The sequence below is a fragment of the Canis aureus genome, chromosome X (genome assembly GCF_053574225.1).
Source record: "Canis aureus isolate CA01 chromosome X, VMU_Caureus_v.1.0, whole genome shotgun sequence".
NCBI lineage: Eukaryota > Metazoa > Chordata > Mammalia > Carnivora > Canidae > Canis > Canis aureus.
Window position 1 is genome coordinate 34,816,133 of NC_135649.1, and position 27,777 is coordinate 34,843,909.

The following is a 27,777-nucleotide window of genomic DNA, read 5'->3' on the forward strand; positions in this document are numbered from 1 at the left end:
GAATGACCATCTTGGTCATTACTGTCCTGGAAAAGCAGTAATAAAAATGGACAAAATTATTTAAAAAAAAAAACAACTACAATTTAAAGACTCTGGAAATTTGTCAAAGGCATTAAACAATGTAAGAAGTGTTCAAGAAAGTTTGCTGTACTTAGTAAGAACAGTTGAAATCCATGGTGTTTTTACCTAGGGCCGCTCCCAACACAACCACCCCTCCTGATGCTGTAATGAAGAAATATGACCGGGCAGTAGGAGGACTGAGCCCTAACCGAAGAACTAGCAACATGCACCTGACTGGATTCCTAAATTGCTGTGGACCAGTGACTCCAACATGCCTCATGCTTTCCTCCTTTTGCAAAGGAAAATCTGTGGCTGTCAAACATTTCGTGTTGGCGTTTGTATGTTTGTGTGTGGGTGTGAGTGACAGATAACATCTCTTTAATTCACAAGATTTTCAAATCAAGAGGAGCTATACTTGACAACATGTATATGTTGATTAGGTATGACAGCTGAGCAGCCTCATCCAACATAGGACAGATCTAGGTGGGAAATTGGGTCTTGAGTTTGAACCTGTTACTTAATGGGATGAGAGTCTGGGGGTTCTGTAAGAGGCACATGTGAATTTTGTATGTAAGAGAAATGTGAATTATTTTGATCAGTGGACAGATTGTGGCAAATGGCAGATCCATGGCAAATATATGTCACATGTATATTACAATGTGAGTGATGTCTCCTCCCTCTGATGTCCCTCCCTCCCTCCTCCCTCCCTCCCTCCTTTCCTCTCCTCTCCTCTCCTCCTTAAAAGTCTTTAAGTCTTTGAGGTTTCTGTTCTCTCCCAGTTGAATCTGGGTAGGGAATTGTAACTTCTCTGACCAACACAGTGTAGTAGAAATAATGTTGTGTGATTTCGGGGTAGGTCATAAAATGGATATAGTTTATATATGTTCTTCCTTTTTCTTGAGATAGTTGCCCAGACACCATGTTCTGAGGAACTCTAGGTCACATGGAGATGCCATATGTAGGATTACCAACTGATAATACAAACTAAGGTCCCAATGGAGAGTTGGCATTAACTTACACATTAGTATAAGTGTCTTCAAAGGATTATAATTCTCAGGTATTGGGTCTTCCAACTGGGGTCCCAGACATCACTGGGGCCCCAGTAAGACAAGGCATTTCTACTAAGCCCAGTGTTAATTCCTGTCCCACAGAATATGTAATCCAACAATTTTTTGGATCGATTTTTATCTAGCCTTAGTCAAACAAAAAGATTTTCTTGGCACAGGCAAAAATGGGTCACAAAATGCATGAACTATAAAAGAAAAAAGTTAACAAATTTGACATTCTGAAAATCATACTTTTATATACTTAAAGGTGCCATAAAGAAAGTGAAAAGCTAAGCCACTGAATAGGAAAAAAATAATAAGGCCCCCAAAAGTTTTGTTTTTCTTTCATGAGCATATTTTTATACAAGCATACTAATTTTATATATTGCAAGGCAGATTAATAAAGCTTATTTTTTCATATTAAAAAAAGAATAGGAAGATATACTTGAATACATATATCTTTAAGAGAACATTTTAGCCAAAATATAAAGATTCTTTTTTTAAAGGCTTTATTCATTTATTTGAGAGGAAAAGAGAGCACAAACAGGGGGAGGGGCAGAGGTTAGAGGGAGAAGCAGACTTCCCACTGAGCAGGGAGCCCAACTCAGAACTCCATCTCAGGACCCCAAGATCATGACCTGAATCGAAGGCAGACATTTAACCAACTGAGCCACCCAGGTGCCTCTACAATTCTTTATTAAGAACTCTTGTACATTGCTGGTGGAAGTTAAAAATGTTGCCACTGGTGCCAGAGTCCTTTGTCTTTCTTTTACTACCTGCAGGTGCCAGGGATGCCCAGCAGACCTGCTACTGGAGGCTCTGGCAGCCCAACTCACCTACTTGGTGTGAGCCTGGCACGAGGTCCCTGGCCCTTGGGGCACTTGCTCAGGTCAATTTTTCCATAACTTCATGGAGAGAAGGGACTTGGAGGCATGGCTTGGTAACATTTCTGTTACATGTCTTTCTCTAAGGGACTGGCAGAAAAATTAAACTCTGGATCACCTGATTAGTCTGAGTGGGGCAGTCCAGCTCAGGCATCTCTCCAATAACTTGGAGACTTTTTCAAACTCCTCCCCCAGGAGCTCCATTTTTATTTGTTAAAATGGCTCAATCCTCGGGCTTGACTCACATGCTGCCTCATGTCTAAACAGTGGAAGAAGGTGATAAGTGCCCATACAGAGGTGTCGCAAACCACGTGTAAAAATTTGAGCTGGTACATAGATGATTCTGTTCAGGATGCCTTGCACTGGTAGAAGCTTTGAAGGCCTATTTGAGAAAGAGGCAACTGGAGGACCTTGAAGCCTTTGAGACCTCATCATTAATTGGACACAGTGCCAGAGCGTATGTGCTCTACTACAAAGATGCATTTCTCTGCACACGGTCAGATGACTTGTCTGCAAAACTGTGGTATGTGAGCACAGGGGAGTGCATTTATGGCATTCAGACCCACAGTGGTGCAGCAGTGAGGTTTGATGAGCAGAAGCTTGTGACAGACTCCTTTGACAACACTGTGGCCTGTTGGGAATGGAGTTCTGGAGCCAGCACCTAGCACTTCTGGGGGCACACAGAGGCCGTATTTAACATTGACTACAATGATGAACTAGATACCTTGGTGAATGGATCTGAAGATTTCACTGTGGAAATAAGAGCTTTGTCTCCTGGGACAAGCCTGAAAACACTCAATGGCGCATGGAATGGGTCACCAAGGTGGTTTTGCAAAAGTGCGAAGTCTTTTTTGCACAGCCCTGGAGACTACATACCCCCACGTGTGGACAAATATGAGATCAAGATTTGGCCAACTGGGAGAGAAATCAATTGTAAGTGCTTAAAGATGTTGTCTGTCTCTGAGGACAGAAGTATCTGCCTGCAGCCAGGATTTCAGTTTGATGGCAGATACATTGTAGTTTGGCACTGCATCTCTACCCATGAGGCTTTGCCAGTTGTGATATTCGCAGGGTCATCAAGACTCCTGAGGTAGCAAACTTGGCCTTGCTTGGCTTTAAAGATATCTTTGCCCTGCTGTTTGACAACCATTCCCTGTATATCGTGGACTTGCAAACAGAGAGCCCAATTCTCTGCTGGCCTCTGCCAGAGTAGCAGAAATCAAGGATAGGCTCAAGCTTCCCGCGGGTGAAGCATCCTGGCTCGATGGATTGGATGGGCACAATGATATGGGCTTGGTCTTTGCCACCAGCATGCCTGACCACACCATTACCTGGTGTTGTGGTGTTGTGGCATGACTGATGCCACAAGCTTACCATCGCTGACTGACTTAGGTGCTAAGGGTGTGGGTTTTCAGTGCCCCCTCGATGGCAGTTAGTCAACTGCATGAACCAAAGTTCTCGCCTAACAGTATCATCACACAATGCACAATCATTTACCTGCATTTGCCCCAGGGCAGGGGTTCAGGGCCAGGGAAGGCTTGTTTTATTGGTATACAGCCTAGGACGCTAATGGGGTACACCATTGACTTCATTTGTACTTAGCTATGTTGTTCAGTATAGAAGGATGCATTTTGGGTCATATTTCTCAAATTTTAGTTTAAAGTAAAGAGAGTTATATGGTTCATTAATCTGCTCATTGGTTGCCTGTAAAACATACCCATCTTTAAAAAATTTTTTTAATAAAATGCTACTACCAGTTTGGATGCCATTTTAGCTATTTCTTTTTTTTTTAATTTATTTTTTATTGGTGTTCAATTTACTAACATACAGAATAACCCCCAGTGCCCGTCACCCATTCACTCCCACCCCCCGCCCTCCTCCCCTTCCACCACCCCTAGTTCGTTTCCCAGAGTTAGCAGTCTTTACGTTCTGTCTCCCTTTCTGATATTTCCCACACATTTCTTCCCCCTTCCCTTATATTCCCTTTCACTACTATTTATATTCCCCAAATGAATGAGAACATATAATGTTTGTCCTTCTCCGATTGACTTACTTCACTCAGCATAATACCTTCCAGTTCCATCCACGTTGAAGCGAATGGTGGGTATTTGTCATTTCTAATCGCTGAGTAATATTCCATTCTATACATAAACCACATGTTCTTTATCCATTCATCTTTCGATGGACACCGAGGCTCCTTCCACAGTTTGGCTATCGTGGCCATTGCTGCTATAAACATTGGGGTGCAGGTGTCCCGGCGTTTCACTGCATCTGTATCTTTGGGGTAAATCCCCAACAGTGCAATTGCTGGGTCGTAGGGCAGGTCTATTTTTAACTGTTTGAGGAACCTCCACACAGTTTTCCAGAGTGGCTGCACCAGTTCACATTCCCACCAACAGTGTAAGAGGGTTCCCTTTTCTCCACATCCTCTCCAACATTTGTTGTTTCCTGCCTTGTTAATTTTCCCCATTCTCACTGGTGTGAGGTGGTATTTCTTATAAAGTAAAACATATATTTAACGTACAACCCCACAGTTACAATCCTAGGCATATATCTAAGTTTAAAGAATACATATCTTCTCACAAAACATACGTTCAGCCATTTTCTGTTTGTGTTTTAATATTTCCATGGGAGGGTAATGAGGGGCTGGAGCTTCATAGCTCTTTTACTCCTGATATGTTTGCCATGTTTTAAGACAAACCATGAGAGACTCCTAACTTTAGGAAACAAACAAAGGGTTGCAGAAGGAGACGTGGGTGTGGGGATGGGGTAACTGGGTGATAGGAACTAAGGAGTGCATGTGATGAGATGAACACTGGAAGTAATATGTTGGCACAGTGAATTTAAATAAAAAATTAAAAATTAAATAGAAATCAACTACACTGTGATATAATTTCATAGCAGCCTTATTAATAATTGCCAAAAATTGGAGAAAAAATCCAAACTTTTCTCACCAAATTATGAATGTGTAAACAAATTGAGGTGGGGGCCCCTGGGTGGCTCAGTGGTTGAACATCTGCCTTCAGCTCAGGTCATGATCCTGGATCCTGGGATCGAGTCCCCGTCAGGCTCCTCACAGCCTACTTCTCCCTCTGCCTATGTCTCTGTCCATCTTCTCTGTGTCTCTCATGAATAAATAGCTAAAATCTTAAAAAGAAAATTGAGTTGCATCTGTCCAAAGGAATAATACTAAGTGATAAAAAGGAAGGAACTACTGATGCATTTAATTAAATAGATGTATCTTAGGGATCCCTGGGTGGCGCAGCGGTTTGGCGCCTGCCTTTGGCCCGGGGCACGATCCTGGAGACCCGGGATCGAATCCCACGTCGGGCTCCCGGTGCATGGAGCCTGCTTCTCCCTCTGCCTGTGTCTCTGCCTCTCTCTCTCTCTCTGTGACTATCATAAATAAATAAAAATTTAAAAAAAAAATAGATGTATCTTAGAAATGTTATGCTGGGGTGACTGGGTGGCGGGCACTGAGGGGGGCACTTGACGGGATGAGCACTGAGTGTTATTCTGTATGTTGGCAAATTGAACACCAATAAAAAATAAATTTATAATTAAAAAATAAAATAAAATAAAATCCAAAGAATACCCATCTCATCAGAACAAATAAAAAATCAAAATTACTCACTCAAAAAAAAAAGAAAATAGCTATATATGAAGTATGATTCACTTTATATGAAATTTTAGAAGAAGTCAAATGAATCTATAGTGACTCTGGGGCCAGGATTGTTGGGGGAATTGATTGAAAAGATTTAAGGGGAAACTGTTGGAGTGATGGAAATGTTTTCTGTATTGAGTATAACAGCAGTTATGCAGATATATACATTTGTCAAAACTCATGAATGTTTGCATATAACGTGTATATTTTATGTTATGTAAATCATACTCCAATAAAGTTTATATAATCGGATGTATCATCAATATCACAAATAATTAGGGAAATGCAAATGAAAACCATTGCCTACTAATTAGGATGGTGTTTCTGTCCGAGTTCTCTACGAAAACAGGACCAATAGGATGTACAGGTGTGATTGTGTGGTTGATTTAAAGGCATTGGCTCACAAGATTGTGGAGACTGGCGAGTTCACAAATTTCAAGGTGGGCCAGCAGAATGGAGATCCAGGGAAGAGTTGATACTGTGGTTGGGATCCAAAGGCATTCTGCTGCAGAGTTCCCTCTTCTTGAAAGGAGATCAGTCTGTTTCCATTAAGATCTTCCAGTGATTAGATGAGGCCCACCCACATCATGATGGGTAATCTAATGTATTCATTGTCTACTGGTTTAAATTTTAATAACATCTAAAAACAGACCTCCAAAGAAACATAAAGAATAATGTTTGAGGGATGCCTGGGTGGCTCAGCAGTTGGGCATCTGCCTTCGGCTCAGGGCATGATCCAGCAGTCCCAAGATTGAGTCCCGCATCCAGCTCCCTGCAGGGAGTCTGCTTCTCCCTTTGCCTGTGTCTCTGTCTCTCTTTGTGTTTCCAATGAATACATAAATAAATCTTTTTTAAAAAAGAATAATTTTTGACCAGATATCTGTCTGTGGCCTAGACAAGTTGACACATAAAATTAACCATCACAGATGGCAGTTATTGAAAAAAATAATAACATGTTGGCAAGGATGTGGAGAAATTAGAAAGCTTGCAATTGTTTGGTGAAATGTAAACTAGTGCAGTCACTGTGGAAAACAGCATGGTGGCCCTTCAGAAAAACAAACATAGAATTACCTCATGATGTAACAAGTCCCCTTCTAGGAATATGCCCAGAGCAACTGAAGGCATGGACTCACAGAGACAGTTGTGCTAATGAAAAGAACCAGACTCAAAAGCCCACAGATTGTCTGATGCCATTTACATAAAATGTCCAGAGGAGGCAAACCTAAGGAGATATAAAGTATATCGGTCACTGCTTAGGCCTCAGAGACAGATGGAAAAGGTTAGAACTTGAAGACTAACAGAACTGGGATTTTTTGGTTGGGTAAATAAAAGTGTTCTTTTTTTTAATTTCATTTATTTATGATAGTCACAGAGAGAGAGAGAGAGGCAGAGACATAGGCAGAAGGAGAAGCAGGCTCCATGCACCAGGAGCCGGACGTGGGACTCGATCCCGGGTCTCCAGGATCGTGCCCTGGGCCAAAGGCAGGCGCTAACCCGCTGCGCCACTCAGGGATCCCCATAAAAGTGTTCTAAAATTGATTGTGGCAATGGTGACACAATTCTGTGCCTATAGTAAAAACCATTGAATTGTACACTTTTTTTAAGATTTTATTTTTCATTAATCTCTACACTCAACGTGGGGTTAGAACTTACAACTCCAAGATCAAGAGCTGCATGCTTTACTGACTGAGCCAGCCAGGTGCTCTGAACTGTACACTTTATATGAGTGAATTGCATAGTATGTGAATTATATTTCAATAAAGATTTTTAAAAATCATAATATATGGCACTTATAGTTGAAGTAATAAAAGATATCTAAGAACATTATGGTGGCAGTTATAAAACTGTATTGAAAAATAACTAAAGATGACATAAGTAGATGGTAAAATTAATTTTGTTCTTATATAGGAAAACCAATACAAAATGTCACTTCTTCCAATATTCATCTATAGATTCAATGCATTCCAATGCAAGTAATGGCAGTGTTTTTCTTAGACATAACATGATCTTGGAATTCATGTGGCAAAGCTAGAAGCGAAGACACTGCTGAAGAAGTAAAATGAAAATATTGCTCTATCTAGAAAGTTTATATAAAATACAGAAATTGAGATGATATGGTGCTGGATCAGGGCTACATAAGTAGATCAGTGGATCATAATGGAAAAGAAGGAAGGAGGGAAATGAAGGAGGAAGGCAGTCTGGGAGGGAGGGAGGAAAGGAGGAAGAAGATAGATGATAATTGGACGATAGATAGATACATGACAGGGGTGCCATTGCAAGTAAAAGGAAAGGGAATGACCATTCAGTAAGTGATGAAATAGTGCTGAGAGAAATGTTTAGAGATAAAGGTTTATCCATTTTAGATACAAAATATAAAGGTATATTCAATTGAAATACAAAAACCATACACCACACACACACAACAATAAATTCACAGTAGATTAAATGCTTAAATGTGAAAATCAAAACTTTCTTAGAAGAATGTATGGAAGAATATCTTTATGATCTCAGGTAAGAATGGATTTCTTTATAAATCTACAAAATACAAATTCTATAAAGGAAAAGACAGATGCATTTGATTATGTTAAAATTAAGATAGTCTGTTCATCAAAAACACTATATAAAGACAAGTCAAAAATTAAATGAAGATATTTACAACAGTGCATATAATTGCCAAACTACTGATATAATAAATAACCCCTATGATTAAACATAGAAAACCACAAATGACTCAACACAAAATGGACTAACTCTATGAATAGAATTTCACATAAAATGAAGCTCAAAAATTACAGTAATATTTGCTAGTTTTCATTAGTGTTCAAGGAATTGAGAGTTAAAGGCACATGAAATACAGTTTTATACCTTCCAAACTACAAAAATAAAAAGCCTGCACATTCCAATTGTTTTCCAAAATATGAAGTAATAGGAACTCTTACATACTACCGTTGGGATTCAAATTTGGGAAACTACTTTGGAAAATAATTTGACATTATCTGAAAAATTCAAAAATTCACATATCTAGGAATCCTACTTTTATACATACACCTTTAGAAAACTTCTTACACATGAGTGCCATATGACATGGACAAGGAGGAGCCCAAATGCACATCAGCAGGAGAATGGATAAATAATGGTATATTCTATATGAATAAAAAAGAAAGCAACTCTGGCAGCATTCATAAATGGTTGATTTCAGATTCATAATGTTGGTTGAAAAGACCAAGTCATAGACGAGTACATATAGTATGCTACTGTTTATAAGTTCAAAGGTAAATAGTAGCTTTCTTGTTAATGATCTGTTCTGTGCATGGAGGTGTGTCATCCACATGGCACTATTCTTCCCAATTAAAAGTGGGAGCTATGTTTTCAAGATTCCTCCTCCCTATATAACTCTTCATTTGAGTTGGCCATTTGGAGAGCAGAAGTGAAACAGAAGCTAATACATTAGGAACTTTGTGGAAGGGAGTTATAGTGATAGACAAAGAAGCTTAGAGGACCCTATCTTGTCCTGCTCTTCTGTTCCATTCATTGCCAGCTCATCTTTCTGATGAATGGCCTTACCAATCAGTGGCAGGCTCAAGTGCATCAACAAGGGCTTGGGCATGGTCTCAGAGAAGCAGTTTCCACTAACGGAACAGGTATTGCAGAGATGACAGTTTCCATAGAACTCTCCATTAAATCTTTCATGGTATGAATTAGCAGCCACATGTGTTCTGTTTCTCAAATGTCCTCACATTCTCTGACATTCTCTTCCATCCACCCTTATTAATGATTCCGGTGGATGTAAGATCTGATTGCCACCATAAACCATGTATTGACATTGGATTAGTCTGTTAGGGCCACAATAACAAAATAACACAGACTGGGTGGCTTACACAACAGAAATTTATTTTCTTACAGTTTAGTCCATAACACTCATAATATGTGTCATGGTCCTGTTTTCCTGACACATCTACACATGTAATCCCACTATAATAAGAAGCAATGAAACTATAAACACACAAATGAGGATAGTAGTTACTCTGGGCAGAAATATTTCATTTAGCACCTTTTTTAGCAAAACTCCATTTCCTGGGTGCTCTTTGCCCAAAGAAACCATTCAGTTAATATTTTCCTCTGTGACCTGGGAAGTGTCTTAAACCATTGCTAACTCATCATTTTTCATCCTTTTCACTCTCTTCAAAACTGTCCATTTTCCTTTCTTATCTCTCTCATTTCACAAATCTTTTCACTTATAGAAGAGAAATTGTGAAGTCGTGACTCCCAGGCCACATCTTGGCTACAGATACATATTTTGTTTAGTCCATAATTTAAAAAATGGTTAAACATGTAACGAGTTAACTGCCAACATTTTAAAATTGGGAGATTTTACATTGCAATCTAGACTTCTGACTTTTCTCACAGTTGAAAGATCTGGAAATATTGACCATATATACTCCTGTAGTGGCAGCTGGATGGCAACTGTGCTCTGTAGTTGCGTGATCCAGTTCTCTACAACCCCCCACACTATATCGTCTTACATGCAGCCAGCTTCCTTCACTTGTTGGTATTTTATTGATTCTTGCACTGTTGGCATGTGAGCTGGTCACCACAATCCCTGGTAAAAAAGTTAGCATACACAATATTTTCTTCATTTTCAGTTGCTCATGACTCCAAGACAATGTGTTCATTCTCTCCTGATCCCTACTCTCAGGAGAAAATGCAGCTGATCCTAGTGCTTTAAAGATTGAATCATTTATGACTGATTAGTAGATTAGCTGTCAGCTCTCCCAGGAATATCTTCATTTTTAACAAGGTTACCTGGAGAAAGGAGAAAACTCCGCTATGCATCCCGCTGCTCATTTGCCTTGCTTTTCATTCAACTCACATGTTATTTGCTTGATGTTATTTTCCACAGTAGGTAAGTTCTTATGCGGGCAGAAATCATGTCTGTTTTTTTTTTCACTGCTGTTTTTCCAGTATTATCTCAATCTGTATCATTCAGCCCTGAATAAATATTTTTGAATGAGTAAAAGGATGAAATGAGTATTATATCCCTGTTTTTCTTAATAATCTTGGTTTGAAGCAAGCATGATGATTGCTGTCTAGATTAGCTTTGTTTGATAGCAACTAATCCAGAAGACTAATCCTATGGAGTTGGTTTTGTACCCTTATCTAATCTACTGAACCAGATTTAAATAAGATAATTTTTCAGCAGATCACAGAAATTGTATCTCTGAGTAAACACTTGTTGGTTCACAACTTGGGAGTTTCCCAGGTGAAATTCGAAATTGGCATGTACTATGGAGAAAGAGACCACTCTGGAGTGGTAGGTGACAGGTTTAATATACAAGGGAACTTACATATGGGGCTTGTCTTGGATGGCCACAAGACAAGTAGATCTCTGCATCTGCCCAATAGAATATTAAAAGTTTATATCTCTATACAATTATATATTAATAATATGTATCTCAGCTGGGTTCAGTTATATACACAGTCCAGAGTGTCTCAACATCACGTTACTGTCTCAAGGCTACATTCTTAAAATGGCTCCTGGTGTGAAATGATTGGTGGAATGTATATTCCAAGGACAGAGAAGTAGGTGAGCAACCGCCAGTTCCCCTGGTTCAGCATTAAGGTCAACAGACAGTCACATCATCTCAATGACCTACTTCGACACCATTATGCAGGAGGAGTGTATTTAGATAAAATGCAAAAGAGTTTCTAATGCCTTATGATCAACCCAACCTCCTTTAAAAAGTGTGTGTGTGTGTGTGTGTGAGAGAGAGAGAGAGAGAGAGAGAGAGAAACAGAGACAGAGAAGCAGAAAGATAATGATTGGTTCTGTCCTCTGTGCTATTAAATGCCTAAACACAACAGGAGAAATAGGCTCCACCAAACTAGAGACTAGGGAACAAAGCAAAAATTTTCAAGAACCCGAAAGAAGATACAGACTAGGGCTTGGAAATATTAGAAGATCTGAATTTTAAGTTTGGCCAAAGTGCTCTTTCAATTTGCACAATCTATTGATTAAGTGCCTCAACAAATTAAATCAAAATTGCATTTCTCATTTCAAAAAGTCTTTTTCCATTTATCCAAACAAGCATGACTTTACTTTAAATACATTTTATCCATTACAGGTTGGTGTAATGTAATTTACAGATCGGTCTCAGAGAGCAGGATTGGAATGGTGAGCTATTTTAAGTCATTTGAAGATTTCATTTGAGGCCAAAGATCCTTTCTATACTCATCATTAGGTGAGCAAATTGGAGTGCCTACTGAATTGGCTTCTCTTTTTTTCCTCCTCAGCTTTACTGAAGTATAATTGACAAAATTGTAATATATTTAAAGTGTGAAACCTTGATGATTTGATATATGTATACATTGTGAAACAATCCCCCTCATCGAGTTAATTAACATATCCACTGCTTCACTTTTTTGGAGGGAGGTGAGTACATTTAAGTTCCACTCTTTTAACAAATTACACTCAGACAATACAGTATTACCAACTGTAGTGATGATGTTGCACGTTAGATCCTCAGAACTTATTCATCTTATAACTGAAAGTTTGTTATGATTTTACCAAGGTCTCCCTATTTCCCCTACTCCTGATAATCATTTTTTTGTTCATTGTTTCACTGCATTCAACTTTTTAAAAAATTCCACATATAAGTGATACCATGCAGTATTTGTCTTTCTCTGTTTGGCTTATTTCATTTAGCATAATGCCCTCTAAGGTCATTCATGTTGTTGCAAATGACAGGATTTCTTTTTTTTTAAAGGCTGAATAACACTCCATTGTGTGTGTGTGTGTGTGTGTGTGTGTGTGTGTGTGTGTGTTACATTTTCTTGATTCACTTTTCTATTGGCAGACACTTAGGTTGTCTCCATACCTTGGCTATTATGAATAAGGTTGCAATGAACATTGGGAATACAGACATCTCTTTGAGATAATGGTTTCATTTCCTTTGGATATATACACAGAAATGGGATTGGTGGATCAAATAGTTCTTTTTTTAATTTCTTGAGGAACCTCTGCATAGAGTCCTACAGTGGCCATACCAGTTAACATTTTCACCAACAGTGTATGAGACAACTTAGATAATGGGAGACAATATTTGCAAGCCACATATCCAATAAAGGGGTAACATCCAAAATATATAAGTAACTCATACAACTCAATAGCTAAAAAACCCCAAACAACCCAATTTAAAAAAGGACAAAGGAACTGAATAGAAATTTTTCCAGAGAAGACATACAGATTACCGACAGGTACATGAAAAGGTGCTCAACATCACTCATCATTGAGAAAATGCAAATCAAAACCACAATGAGACATCACCTCACACCTGTTAGAATGGCTATCACCAAGAAGACATGAGACAACAAAAGCTGGCAAGAATGTGGAATAAAGAAACACTGAAACTGGCTTCACTTTTAAAATAGCTCATAGACATTAATTTTGTTACTATTTTCTCTGAGAAAGCCCACTATAACAGTAAAAGTATAACAATGCATGAACATGACCTTTCTGCTCACCAGCATAGATATCAGGAGAGCACCGTAGTAAGACTAGCTGAAATTATTGTTCATATTTTCCTCTCAGGGAAAATATTGAGCTTTTTATTTAAGTTCCAGTACACACATACTATAGAGTCACTTATTTTATATCATAATTAAATTGCAACACTTGGTTTCAAGTGTTAGCTTCACCAGTCGCTAGCATTTAAGCCAAAGTAATTGAGCTTAAATAGTAATTGAAGAGAGATTTGGGGACATGGGAAAGTCTTTTGCAGGGTGAGTATCACAGCCAAGAGCTTTAGGTAGGGAAGAGGGAAGCATCATAGGATAAAGGCTAAATCACTATAACAAAGAGACCAAAAAATGCAATGGCTAACAAAAGATAGAAATGTATTTCTTTTTCACATTAAAAAAAAACTTGAGTTGGAGGGCGCCTGGGTGGCTCAGCTTGTTAAGCATCTGACTCTTGATTTCGGCTCAGGGTAGTGAGGTTGAACCCCATATCAGGCTCCATGCTGGGCATGAAACCTGCTTAAAATTCTCCCTCTCTCTCTCTTCCTCTGCCCCTCCCCACCACTGATTGTGTGCATGAGCTCTCTCTCTCTGAAGGAAGGAAAGAAAGAAAGAAGAAAGAAGAAAGAAAAGAAAGAAAGAAAGAAAGAAAGAAAGAAAGAAAGAAGAAAGAAAGAAAGAAAGAAAGAAGAAAGAAAGAAGAAGAAAGAAAGAAAGAAAGAAAGAAAGAAAGAAAGAAAGAAAGAAAGAAAAAGAAGGAAGGAAGGAAGGAAGGAAGGAAGGAAGGAAGGAAGGAAGGAAGGAAAATTTAAAAATTCCCGGGTGAGTAAATGGACTCTGCTTCACGAATTGATCCTGGGATCCCAGATTAGTAGAAAAGTTCTGCAATCCTTAGTAAAGTTTTTAACATCATTACTCCAACCTTCAAATTCTCCAGTCAGCAGGAAGGTAAAGGCATAGTGATCCAAGAGAGATCTTCATTTTTTAAAAAATGACTCAAATTGCACAGACCACTTCCAAGCTCATCCTTTGGAAAGTTCATCATCATTTAGCTCCACTTAGACATGAGGGATGCTGGGTAATTAATATAGCTTAGCTAGGCAATCACGTGTCCAGCTACAGCTCAATTACTACAGAAGATATGGAGGATGGAATTTGATAGACAAGTAGCAGTCTCTGCCATAGGGCGTATGATAGAGCTGAGGCTCTGGATTAGCAAACTTGGTTTTGTAATGGGTCAAGTAATAAATATTTTAAACTGCTTGCCTTTGACAAGTTTCCTATGACATATGTCCTCTGTTGCATACTTTTTTTTTTTTGCCTTTTAAAATGTAAAACCAATCTTAGTTTGAAGGCCATGCAAACACAGGATGTAAGCTCTCAGACAGTGGTTTTTCTGACCTCTGTCCCAAGGCAAAGCTGATTCATTTACTCATTCACCTATTTGCTACTAGGCTTTGGAGAAATCACTTCACTTTTGTAAACCTCAGGCTCCTTCTTATTTATCTTTATCGAATGATGTGTTAGTAAATATTTCACAGCTGGCTGGAAGATACGTTTTTGTAGCATTTGTTGGGGACAGGTACTTTTCTGTAGCATTTGTTGATTTGCAAAGCGCTAATACTTCTACTATGGCCAATTTCAAGCTATTGCCATGACACCACTGAACATAGACTTGGTGAGAGATGCACAAAATTGGTTCTTACAAGCTGATGTCAATCAGGGCACTGACACTATTTCTCTTGTCTACTTCACTGGATTGTTTTAAGAATCAGAATCAGGGTGCCTGGTGGCTTAGTTGGTTAAACGTCTGCCTTTGGCTCAGGTCGTGATCTCAGGGATCAAGACCCTAAGATCAAGACCCATGTCAGCCTCCCTGCTCAGTGGGAAGCCTGCTTCTCCAACTCCCTCCACTGCACCCCCTGCCCCCCACTTGTGCTCCCTGGCTCTCTCTCTCTCTGCCAAATAAGTAAACAAAATATTTTTTAAAATGCTTTGAAAATATAAAGTATTTGTGAGTGAACGAAATGATAATTATTATGTGAAGAAACTTTTTCCAAGATGGCATAGTCTTGGTAGAAATTTTTTTCTTCAAGTAAACCAAAATCAACATAGGAAAATTTTGAACCATTAATATGAACTGTATGTCTCCTAAGTCAAACAGAATAATTTTACTCTTTCACATGGCAGCCATTCAATATCTTAAGGCAGCCATTCTATTCACCCTCAGGCTTTCAGGATACTATTTCAATTATTTGGATTACATTCTGTAGGCCATGGGTAATTTTCATGTACTTCTTTATTTGACAATGGAGAGTGGCTGTGCAGATTCATTTAATACACCTGAATCACTCATGTACCCTCCAAACCAGAACACAATGTGCAAGCTTTTTACAATTTTAATATACTCTTTGATTAAGGCGTGTGAGAAACAAACATTTTGTCCACTGAATGGTGTCCCTTGAACTTCCAGCAGGATTTCAGAAAAAAGTCCTGACAGAAATAAATATGAGTCCATATTTAATCAAAATCATAGTGCAAAATTCTGGCATTCAGTTCCAGGAGTGATTTGTCTTTGTCAGAAACATTTTGTTTTCTTTGATAGGTTGATCAAAAGGCAATTTGCTCACATGCTCTCTGGCACGCTAATTCAAGGCCCATGTTCGGTTTGACTATGAATCAAGGAGAAAGAATGTTGATCATTGTTGTAACAATTTTATATCGATCAAGGGGCAAACTTTGCATAGTCACCTTAGAATGTTCTCCAAGTTCTGACTGGCACAGTGCTGCTAACCAACCAACCCGTGGTTGAACTTCTCTGAAAGTCTCCCGGTGGCCCTTCAGAGGGATCATTTAGTTCTGCCCCCTTCCCCCACTGGGTTTAGAATGTATGTTCCCTGGACCACCATATACAAATTCAGAACCCAGGACTCCCTGAGATGAGGAAATGGTGCTGAGTGTGGGGAGACCAAAACACCTAGACAGGACAGAATGCCAGAGTGGGGAGAAAACTCAGGAGTCCTCAGAAAACCCCTTGCTAGTATTTAGCCAAGGACTAGAAAGTTAATGTATGCAAGGAAACTAACTGACACTGGAAAAATGACTGTCCTAAAAGATTAGAGATAATGATGCCTGGTGCTCACACAGGGAAAGAAATAGTGTTGACTTCTACCAAAAAGATAAGAAAACATCATGACTCATGAAACATTAGGTACAGTGTACATAAAGATCTTGCCTTAATAACTGGAAATAATTCACCCTAGACTGAACAATTCTCTGGTCCCATCCCAAATAAGCCTAAAGTAAGATCCAAAAAGATAAAAACAGTTTCCAAGTAAATTCACCATGTCCCAGAAAAAACGCTTAAGAATATTGATGGGAATAAAAATTATTCAGCAGTTAACAAGGTAAAATTCACAATATCTGACTTTTAATCAAAGATTACCAGGCACATGGAGCAGGTGGGTAGGTCAGTTGGTTAAGCATTTGTCTTTGGCTCAGGTGGTGATCCCAGCTGGAGTCTTGGGATCAAGTCCTGAGTTGGGCTTTCAGCTTCTCCCTCTCCCTCTGCCCCTCCATCTTCTCATGCTCTCTCTCTCTCTCTCTCTCTCTCTCTCTCTCTCATGCGCTTGCTTTCTCTCATAAATAAATAAATAAATAAATAAATAAATAAATAAAAATTTAAAAAGAAATATTACCAGGCATGCAAAAAGGCAGAAAGATATGAGGAGAATAATCAGTTAAAAGCAACCTGAAACTGATGCAAATGTTAGAATTAACTGAAAAAGACATTAAAAAAGTTATTGCAACTGTGTTCTGTATGTTCAAAAGTTTAAATATGCAAGAGATTTTTAATAAGTTAAAATATGCAAGAGTTTTTTAAAGAAGAACCAAATCAACTGTCTTGAAATGAAAATGACACTATATGAGACGAAAACTATGCTTGATAGGTTAATGACAGATTAGCTATTGCCAAAGAATAGATTAGTAAACTAGAAGACACCATGATAGAAAAAACTAGAAATGAAACAGAGAAAAAAGTATTGAAAGCAAAGAAAATGGCCTCAGTTAGCTGAAGGATAACTTCAAGAGCCTGATGTACAATACAACATAAACACATACAAAATACAATAATAAATAAATAAATAAATAAATAAATAAATAAATAAATAAATAAGAAATACATTATTTTTTCTGTGCGTCCCCTCCTTTGGAGGCACAGGAAAAATATTTCATGATATAATGTCCATAATGATCATTTATGTAGATAATGTTACAGAATTTACAACAAAGCTGATAGAAATAATGAATTTAGCAAGGTTGTAGGATACAAAATCAACATATAAAAAACAATTTTATTTCTATGTTCTAGCAATAAACAATGGTAAACTGAATGAAAAATCATCTAAAAGACCATCGAGAATATGAACTATTTGGCAATAAACTTGACAAAAGACTTGAAAAACGTTTATGCTAAAAATGACAGAACCTTGCTAAAGGAAATAAAGGAAGGCCTAAATAAATGGAAAGGTATAATTTCTTCATTGACTGGCAAGCTGGGTATTCAATATCAATTCTCCTCAAATGGATCTGTAGATTTAATGTAATTCAAATCAAAATACCTGAACTCTTTTTTTTTCTAGAAAGTGACATTCCTCAAGTCATGTGAAAGTCCAAAGAAGTTTGAATAGTCAAAAAAACTTTGAAAAAGAACAAATATTGAGAACCAATGTTACCTAATTTCAAGACATATTATAAAATCACATTAATCAATGATACAAATGTTGATACAAATAGAGACAAATAGGCCAGTGAAAGAGAATTTACTGTCCAGAAATAGACCCATACATATATGGAAAACTAATCTTTGACACAGGTGAGACGGGAAGTCAATAGATAAAGAATAGTTCCACAGATGGAACTGGAAATCAGATATCCATTTGCTTATAAAAAGGAAGTTCAATCCATACTTCAAAGCAAATACAGAAATTAATCCAATATGGATCATACATCCTAATGTAAACCCTACACGTGTACAAATTCTGGAAGAAAGCACAGAATTTGTGTGTGTATGAGTCTGCATTAAGGTAAATTTTGCAGGAGGGCTCAACACCAGTAGTCCAACTATAAGAGAATGAATTGGCTAGGTTTTACTTTGTCAAAATAAAAAAACTCTTATCCTGAAGGACAACTATTAAGAATGAAAACACAAGGGACACCTGGGTGCCTCAGTGGTTGAGCATCTGCCTTTAGCTCTGGTCGTGATTCCAGGGTCCTGGGATCGAGTCCCACATCAGACTCCCTGAAGGGAGCCTGCTTCTCCCTCTGCCTGTCTCTGCCTCTCTATGTCTCTCATGAATAAAAAAATAAAATCTTAAAAAAAAAGAATGAAAATGCAAGCCACTGACTAAGATAAAATATTTCTGAGTCGTCATGTTTGCTACAGGACTTCTATCCAGAACACAGTGTGCACTCTCAAAACTCAATAATAAGAAAATAATTAAAAATAGGTAAGACGTTTAATAGACACTTTATAAAAAAAACCTGTTGAGTGGAAAAGGCACATGAAAAGTTGATCAACATTAATCGTCATTAAGGGATGCATAATAAAACCACAATACAATACCATTACTCATATATTAGACTTGCTAAAATTCAAATGGGTCCTACCTAGTTTCAAACACTGCTGGTAGGAATTAAAATGATGCAACCACATTGGAAAAAAGTTTGACAGAACTGTTTTAGGTTAGACTTATACCTACCATATGATCCAGTCTTTCTATTCCTAGTTATTTGCTCAAGATGAAGACATATATTCCCACAAAAATTGATATACACAAATATTTATAGCAGCTTGATTTTAACAGACCCAAATTAGAAATAATCCAGATGTTCATCAAATCAACAAACAATAATCCATGGTATAGTCACATAATGGAATACTCTTCAGTAATATAAGAGAATGAACTATTGATACCCACAACATGGATGAATCTCAAAATAATTATACAGAGTGGAACAAATAAAACAACCATTAAAAAGTACAGACTTTAAGAATAAATTTATATAAAATTCTAGAAAATGCAGACTACAGTGTGAAAGGAAACCTTGAGACAGAATGGGTGGTGGCTAGGGGTGGGAGAAAATATGGGCCTACAGACTAGACTGTGTCCTTGCAGAATTTCTGTGTTGAGGCTCTAACTTCCAATAGGATGGTATTTGGAGATAGGCCTTTGGAAGGTAATTAGGTCTGCAGGATGTCATGAGGGTGGGGCTCTTGTGATGGGATTAGTGTCCTTCTATAAAGAAACACCAGAAAATTTGTTTTCTCTCCCTTTGAGATGTTAACCCAACATCCTGTGGGAAGTTGTTCTTAAGAGGCAAAAAAGCAGAGGAAAGACCAAAAAAGTGGGAGTTTCCAGTTTTGAAAAGGCTCAGGATTTACCAGACTAAAATTAAGGAAAGGAAGAAAACACAACAAAGTGAGCCAGACATTCTGAGCAACTTTTCTTCTCCAGACATTCAATAATTTCTAAGTGGCATAGAACAAGAAAGAGAAAAGCCAAGCAGATAGCAGCTGCTAATAAATTGAAAAGCTAAGCATAGCTATTGACTGTCTTCATAGTACTAAGGATGAAAAAAAAATAGTGATGATGGCACCTGATGGTTCCTGGGCCCTAGGAAACAGCCCAGACTATCAACTGGGACCTCAGAGAACTCTATTAGTGGAGTTAGGGAGAGCTAGAAATACACCACACTTACAAACTGAACTTATCCTCAAAGTATCTCAATTCCTTATTGGATTAAGATAATCTGATCCATTTCTAGCTGCTTGCTAGATCTTAAAGAAAATCTTGCCTGGAGAAAGATAATATTTTCCATATGACGCTAATGTAAACTTAATTGCAAAAATGGGACATGAACAGTTTAGGAAAAGGAAAATCAGAGGTCACTCTCACTCTTAAATAGAAGGGCCAAAATTCTAACAAAAGGAAAAACAAAAGCAAACCACGTCTATCAGTGTTCAGCAAAAACGTGAGGACTTCTGGAATGGTGGATTGAGGACTTCTATAAATGTAATCCTCTATAAAAGCAATGAAGACACTGACTCCCCAAAATGGTCTAAATCAACTTTTTTCAGAACTCTGGAAATTTAAAAAAAAAAAAAGGCTTTCAAAAATCTCAGAAGGATTTTTTCAAGAAAACTGGAGGACCTCCATGAGAATAGCAGGATTTGAGGTATTTTGAGTTAGACTACTCCAAGTCCCTCTCCTCAGCTCAATGGCAACCCTGAAAAAAAAAAAGCAGCCTTCCATCATCCCCAGTTCACAATCACTGTGAAAACCAGCAGCCACAAAGGGAGATGACTTGATCTAGAGCCTCTTGAAAAGCCCCATTCCCAGAGAATGGTCCCTATTTCACCTGTCTCACATCTCCCTAGAAAAGCCCTAATCACAGGGCCTTTTCATTATTTGAACTGAACCAAAAGTTCACTTCTTGGGGAAAGCATTACCACTGGGGTTTGGTGAAAATAGTCAGGGGCAATGATGTGTGACATTGCAGCTGGGACAAACAAGAGCCTGACCAAAAACCTAAAAAGAAGATCTGAGGAGGAATACAGTGTCCATGAGGACCTTTGAAAAACTTCAGTGAGTTTTTGAAGAACTAAAAGGCTGTATAACTATTCAGGGTTGGGCACATGTCTGAGAAAGACCTGAAAAGACCCATAACCCTCCACTCTGCCTGACCTTGGGGCCTTGCAAAATGTTATGTAAATAAATGAAGACCAACCAAATGAGAACTTAAAGTGAATGTTGTTTGCTCAGGGCTTGTTATATAGTAATAGATTCAGCCACTACCATGTATGCTTTGGCAGAGACTCCAAGTCAGGAAGGGGTGTGAGAAAGCTTTCTAAGTAGAAAAAAGAGACAGCTTCAAGTATGCCCTGATTGGAGGCCATGGCCATGGGGAAGCCATAAGTGGGCTAACTAGAAGCCTGGCATCGCATATGATTGGTTAGGGAATACATATTTGGCTTTCTCTGGTTGGTCCTCAGTTAGAAACAGAGACAAAGATTAGCGAAGCTGCCAGTTATTAATCAAGTTATGGCCCTCTGGGGTCAACTCTTATAGGGATCAATATTCAGCTTCCTGAACTGGTTGTTATAGATAGTGACCCGATTTCCTACAGGTCTGACTTTTAGATAGCATGCTGGCTTCCTGGGCTGATTTCTGTAGATAATGGGTTGTTTCCCTAGGCTGATGATGCAGATTGTGGATCTGAGTTCTATTTTTAAAAAATATTTATTTATTTGAGAGAAAGAGATACACACACACACACACACACACAGAATCTTTAAGCAGACTCCCTGTTGAGCATCGAGCCCAATATGGGACTTGATCCCAGGACCCTGAGATCATGACCTGACCAAGTCAAGAGTTGGTTGCTTAACTGACTGAGCCACCCAGATGCCCCAGAGTTTTATTTTTATATATAGTCTGGCCTATTGTACATATTCAGTCTATTATATTTTAATGAACAGTTTTAATATTTTGAAATAAACATGTTATATAATTAGAGGAGAGGAAATGAGAAGGAAATAATTTAGAATAAATGCTGGTTAGAAATATAACTTAAACTGGGGATCCCTGGGTGGCGCAGCGGTTTGGCGCCTGCCTTTGGCCCAGGGCGCGATCCTGGAGACCCAGGATCGAATCCCACGTCGGGCTCCCGGTGCATGGAGCCTGCTTCTCCCTCTGCCTGTGTCTCTGCCTCTCTCTCTCTGTGACTATCATAAATAAATAAAAAAATTAAAAAAAAATATTTAAAAAAAAGAAATATAACTTAAACTAAAGAAATTAAGCAAATCTATGAGAATAAATGAGCTTGAAAAGACAGAGACAGATTGGTTAAAATACAATTTTGTTGCTGAGGCCAAAGATTCCTGAAAGAGGCTCTATAGACCCTTCAAGATGTGAGAAAAGACCAGTCTTTCAGATACTGGATCTAAAAATCTCAGTTATTAAGTGGAAGTATATATCATACTTAAGTCAAATTACCACAGAGAGAAATGTATTGGTGAGAATCATAAAGTGGAATCAAAAGAAAGGGTTGCAGGGTATGGGGGACCCCTAGGTGGCTCAGTCAGTTAAGCATCTGACTCTTGGTTTTGGCTCTGGTCATGATCTCAGAGTCATGGGATTGAGCCTCACCAAAGAAGACAAATAAAAATATTAGAACACACAAGAAAAATTAAAATAGGAAGAAACAATCGTGAGGAAATATGATTGGAATTTGTACAATTTATACAATTACCTCCAACAAATTCCATCTTGAAAGCAAGATCAACCACAAATTTCTTTTAAAAAATGGGGAACGAGGGGTGCCTTGGTGACTCAGTTTGTTAAGTGTCTGCCTTCAACTCAGGTCATGATCTCAGGGTCCTGGGATCAAGCCCCATGTCAGGCTTCCTGCTCAGCAGGGGTCTGCTTCTCCCTCTCCCTCTGTGCTCTCTCTCTTTCAGGTAAATACAAATTAATCTTTAAAAAAATGAGGAAGGAAAGAAGGTTTGTTACAGAAGGCATGCAGGGTGTTTTCTTCCTAAAATGAACTTGACTGTCATGGAAGAAGCAGACCATACAGGATGACAGGAAGAACCTACCTAGAAGGAAACTTGATTGCCAAAAGCAGAGAGACTTTGATCCTGCTGGGTATTAGAGAGGCAGGCTATGTGTGTTCAGGATGGGCGCAAGACCCTGACATTTTTCGTAGAAGTGTAGGCTAAAGAAAACAATCTATTCATAAGGAGGATTTTGCCCAAAGACATGAAGAACCATAGCAGAACTCAGGTTTTCCTTCTTTTTTTTCTTTTTACTTTTTTTCCTCTCCCAGGAGGAATCTCTTCACAGACAACCCATCTGTAAAATGTAATTTAAATAAATGGGTCTGTCCTAAAGTTACATGAATTCCAAAGAAAATAAACCATCTAAAATTCTTATTCCTATAATTCAACATCTGTTGTTTTTCTTTTCACTTTTTCTCAAATACAAGAAAAAATTTCACTGCTGGACTGAATGGAACATTTCATACCAAATTTTTATAGAAGGGTTTTTTAATACTTGAGTGATTGGGCTATAAAGTGAAAAATTCTAAATTAATTTGAGATGATGCTAAAATGTATCCCTTCATTTCTCCCATCTTTTCTTGGAAAAAAGCTTTATCACCTTGCCTTCAGTATTCCGTGATCTTCCTTCTATAGTGTTCCAGAAACTGTTTAGCTTGGCTGCTGAAACATGGGGTTGAATTTACAGGCCATGCTTGATTACTAATCTTCATTTTGAATGCAAATTTAAGTATGGATATGAGAGGTGGGGCTGAGTGGCTAAGAAGGGTGGTGGGGAGAAATGCAAGTGGAGAATATGCCAGTTAAAATCTATGATCTTTCAGAAGGTATCATAGAAAACAGCAATAGTTCTCCCAAAAAAACCCTACTACTGTATGTATTGCCTATACTGCTTAGATGGTATTGTAGAAACATATTGTTTGGCATTGTGGCTAATTCTGTGTTCTGCTAATGCCTTTTGCTAGACAACAAACTCCAAGAAAGAAGTATCTTAGACACTATACCTGTGATATTGTCTGGTACCAAAAATAAAAAAGCAGGGGAGGCACCTGGGGTGGCTCAGAGGTTGAGCGTCTGCCTTTGGCTCAGGGCGTGATCCTGGGATCCAGGAACGAGTCCCTCATCGGGCTCCCTGCGGGGAGCCTGCTTCTCCCTCTTCCTGTGTCTCTGCCTCTCTCTGTGTGTCTCTCATGAATAAATAAATCAAATATTAAAAAAGAAAGCTCAGCAAATGTGCACTGAATGAATATACATAAGAAAGAAAGGAGGGAAAGAGAAGGAAACAGGAAGGCAGGGAGGGAAGTCAGTAGGAAAGGCTATGCCGGGAACTGGCAGGCATCACTACATGGAAATAGAATGCTTCGTATAACAGTAGTGTCCTCCAAATCAAAGAGTAAATTGGAGATGCGGGATGAAATCCTTTCTCTTTCCTAGATTTGTTTTTGTCTCCCACCTCGGCCATTTTCGCCACTCAACCAACAAGCAAATCAGTAAGAAAATAACATAATGATTGGATAGCAGGAAACCCCAAACTCCTTTAAAAACATCAGTAGCTTTTTTTTTTTAAATGAAATTGCTTTTAATGTAATGATCCTTAGCTTAAATTTTACTTTCCCTCTTGTCTACCTCATCCGACACTGAACTCTTTTGACTTTGATAGTTTTAACATTTTACACTACTAGGAATCTTTATTATATAAAACTTGTATTCCATTTAATGTCACTATGTTCTATTCAACTACATATATTGTAAACTTCTAGAGGGATTTGGATATGGCTTAGCATTCTTAAAATTTTTCATATCGCCTGCATGATGTTTTGCATCCAGCAGTTATTCAGTAAATAAATTTTTTTAATTAAAATACTGTGGAATGCAAGGTGCCTGGGTGGCTCAGTCGGTTAAGTGCCTGCCTTTGTATCAGGTCATGATCCCAGGATCCTGGGATCAGTCCCACATAGGGCTCCCTGCTCCTCGGGGAGCCTACTTCTCCCTCTCCTTCTGCTTGTGCTCTCTTTCGATCTCTGTCAAATAAATAAAGTCATAAAATTAAAATAAAATAAAATAAAATAAAATAAAATAAAATAAAATAAAATAAAATAAAATAAAATAAAATAAAATAAAATATTATGGAATGAGGGGCACCTGGGTGGCTTAGTTGGTTAAGGGTCTGCCTTCAGCTCAGGTCATGATCCCTGTGTCAGGCTCCCTGTTCAGTGGGGAGTATGCTTCTCCCTCTGCCTCTCCCCCTGCTTGTGCTTGCTCTTTCCCTCTCTCTCTCGCACGCGCTCTCTCACATAAATAAAAATCTTTTAAAAATAAATAAATAAATAAATAAATAAATAAATAAACAAAACTTCCATGGAATGGGATACCCATTTCTGCTAAAATGGAGCATCCCTATTCCTCCCATGTTTTTCATCTTACTATTAATAAACAAGAACGGGGAGATTCTGAAAGTTGGAAGACGTAGATTATCTGCCTAAGGACATGGGGACTTGAGGAGTGACATGGTCCTGAGTTCTCTAGGTTTTCCTATTGCCTCCTATATATCAAAGAAAAGGTGCTATGGAATCCTCCAACCCGAAACTGCCAACAAGCCCAGGCCAAAAAAACATGATCCAAGAAACATCTGTTCCTTCCACAAGGACCAGAAAAAGCTTGACCCAATAACAACAAAGTTTTTGCAGCTCTCACAGTACTCCAGCCATCCAGTCAACAGAAAAACCACACACTACTCTCCCGTGGTTTCAGTAGGGCCGAGTGGGGAGTAGTTGATCCTCCACTCTATCCCCAACCCTGACAAAAGTCGGTAGCAGTGTTCTCATTCCCCAACCAGTGGTAAGTGCAGTCAAGCATGAGACTAAACTTTCATCTGCCACCGGGCAGAAGACAGTGGTCCTCCAATTCCCAAGCCATGGAGTGTCAACACAGACCAGCAGTGATCAGAGCCTCCACTCCCATGGGCATAAAGAAACTTAATGAGATGAAGTGACGTGAAGTGGGCCAGTCACCACCATATTTCACCTCCTGTCTCATAGCAACAGGGCCAATAAGTAGGCTGAGCCTCCACCCTGGCCTTCAAGCTACATCTCGCAGTAACTGCCTGCTGAAATAGGAGAAACAATAGGATCCAGAGCCTCATAATTATTATATACAAAACACTCAGGATACAAGAGAAATTTACCTATAGTACAAAGATCCAAAAAATGACAATGTGAATGAGGAAAGTGAATAAACAGACACCAACACCAAGACTAATGAGGTGTAGGAGCTTTCTGACATGAATTTTACAGCACCCATCATAAAAAAATGTTTCAACAAGCAATGTTTTTGATACATTCTATTTTTTAAGGGCAGTTTAGGTTCAAAAGAGTATTAAGATGTAGAGATTTCCCATATACTCTGTGCCTCCACCTATGCATAGCCTCTCCCATTTTCAGCATCTGCCACCAGAGTACATTTGTCACAGTTGTTCAGCTGCTAAACCTACATTGACACATCATTGTCACCCAAAGTCCATCGCTTGCATTAGGGTGTTGGTGGTGTACATCCTATGGGTTTGGACAAATATATAATGACATATATCTTCCACTATAGTATCATACAGAGTTGTTTCGCTGGTCCTAAAGATCTTCTGTGCTCTGCCTATTTATCCCTCCCTTCCCCCTAATTCCTAGAAATCACTGATCTTTTTACTGTCTCCATAGTTTTGTCTTTTCTGGAATGTCACCCAGTTGGAAACATACAGTATGGAGACTTTTCAGATTGGCTTTTTTCACTTAGTAAAATATTTTGCCGAGAAACTAATCTGAACATTTGTGCAGCCATCAACACCCAAGTTCGGATACAGAAGCAGAGAAGACTAATTTTAAGATTGCTCCAAATGTGATGATCCGTAAGGGTGCTTAGAAAGAATTAAGGGTGCTGGTCAGAGAATACTTCAGTGATCGGCCATTGGATCGAGGCTGGGAAAAAGTCTACTGAGTTGAGAGCTAATGAACTGAGAGTTGAAAAAATGTGACAGAAAAACAATAGTTTCATAAAGCAGGTGTAATGGGAAGGAATGAGCTGGAAAAAGAGAAGGTGGTGGTCAGAGAGTAGGATCAGAATTCAAGACGTCACGTGGAAATGGGTTAGTAAAATCCAGCTCATGTGAATGTTTGGGGAGTCAAGGGCCTGTGAGTGGTTAATGGGTTTTCAAGTCATCCTAGAAAATGAAAGGACCAGGAGTTGGGGGGGGGGAGAAAGGTAAATAAGGAGCAATGTGCTTTAGATGAACAGATCAGCAGCAGCAGCAGCAGCAGCAGCAAATACTCATATAGCTTTTGCTAAACACAGGGAGTGATCTAAGTTCTGTTTATATATTATGTTCTGTAATTGTCACAGCTTCCTTATTAGGAAGGCATTATTGACACTTTATAGATGAGAAAACAGACACGGGGATGGTAAGTACCTTGTCCAGCTGCACTGCCAAGTACGTAAAAGAACTAGGATTGAAGCACCATCTGGTGCCAGAGTTCCCATTCTTTCCTGCTATGCGGTGGCACCTGAAAGTCGGCGGAAGAGAGGCAGAGGCCGTAATAACTCGGTGGCTAACAATATAGGTCATTAAGTCCGTGGGTATTAACAGATATTAACAGTATCTGTTTGAGAAGGCCACTCGTGAAACAGTGTGTTCCTTGAAAAGATCGATCATGGCAAGGAATTTATGTCAGAGAAGGCTGGTGCCCCAGGCATAGGCTTCCCTTCTATGCCAAGGAACTTCGGCTGCAAGCTGCCCTAACTCTCTGCGGGAAGACTTCCTGTGTGGCCAGGAGCCTGGGGATGTAACGCTGGGAAACAGACCTGGAAGGGGGCATACCGGCCCCCTGCTGATGCCCGCAGCTTCATTCTAGGAAACTGCGACTCTGTCAGGTAACACACGATAAGAAAAATCCAAGGTTTCCAATCAGACAACCTTGCTTTAGGAAGATCATCCTGAATTAT

At 38.9% G+C, this 27,777-nt stretch overlaps 2 pseudogenes across 5 annotated transcripts in view; one reads left to right on the top strand and one right to left on the bottom strand.

Moving 5' to 3' along the window:
• The window catches only part of LOC144307654 (protein GUCD1 pseudogene), a 60,985-nt pseudogene that overhangs the window by 24,596 nt on the left and 8,612 nt on the right, over positions 1–27,777 (bottom strand). The gene's annotated exons all lie outside the window — the stretch shown is intronic.
• On the top strand, positions 2,004–3,346 carry LOC144308837 (F-box/WD repeat-containing protein 2 pseudogene; annotated as a pseudogene).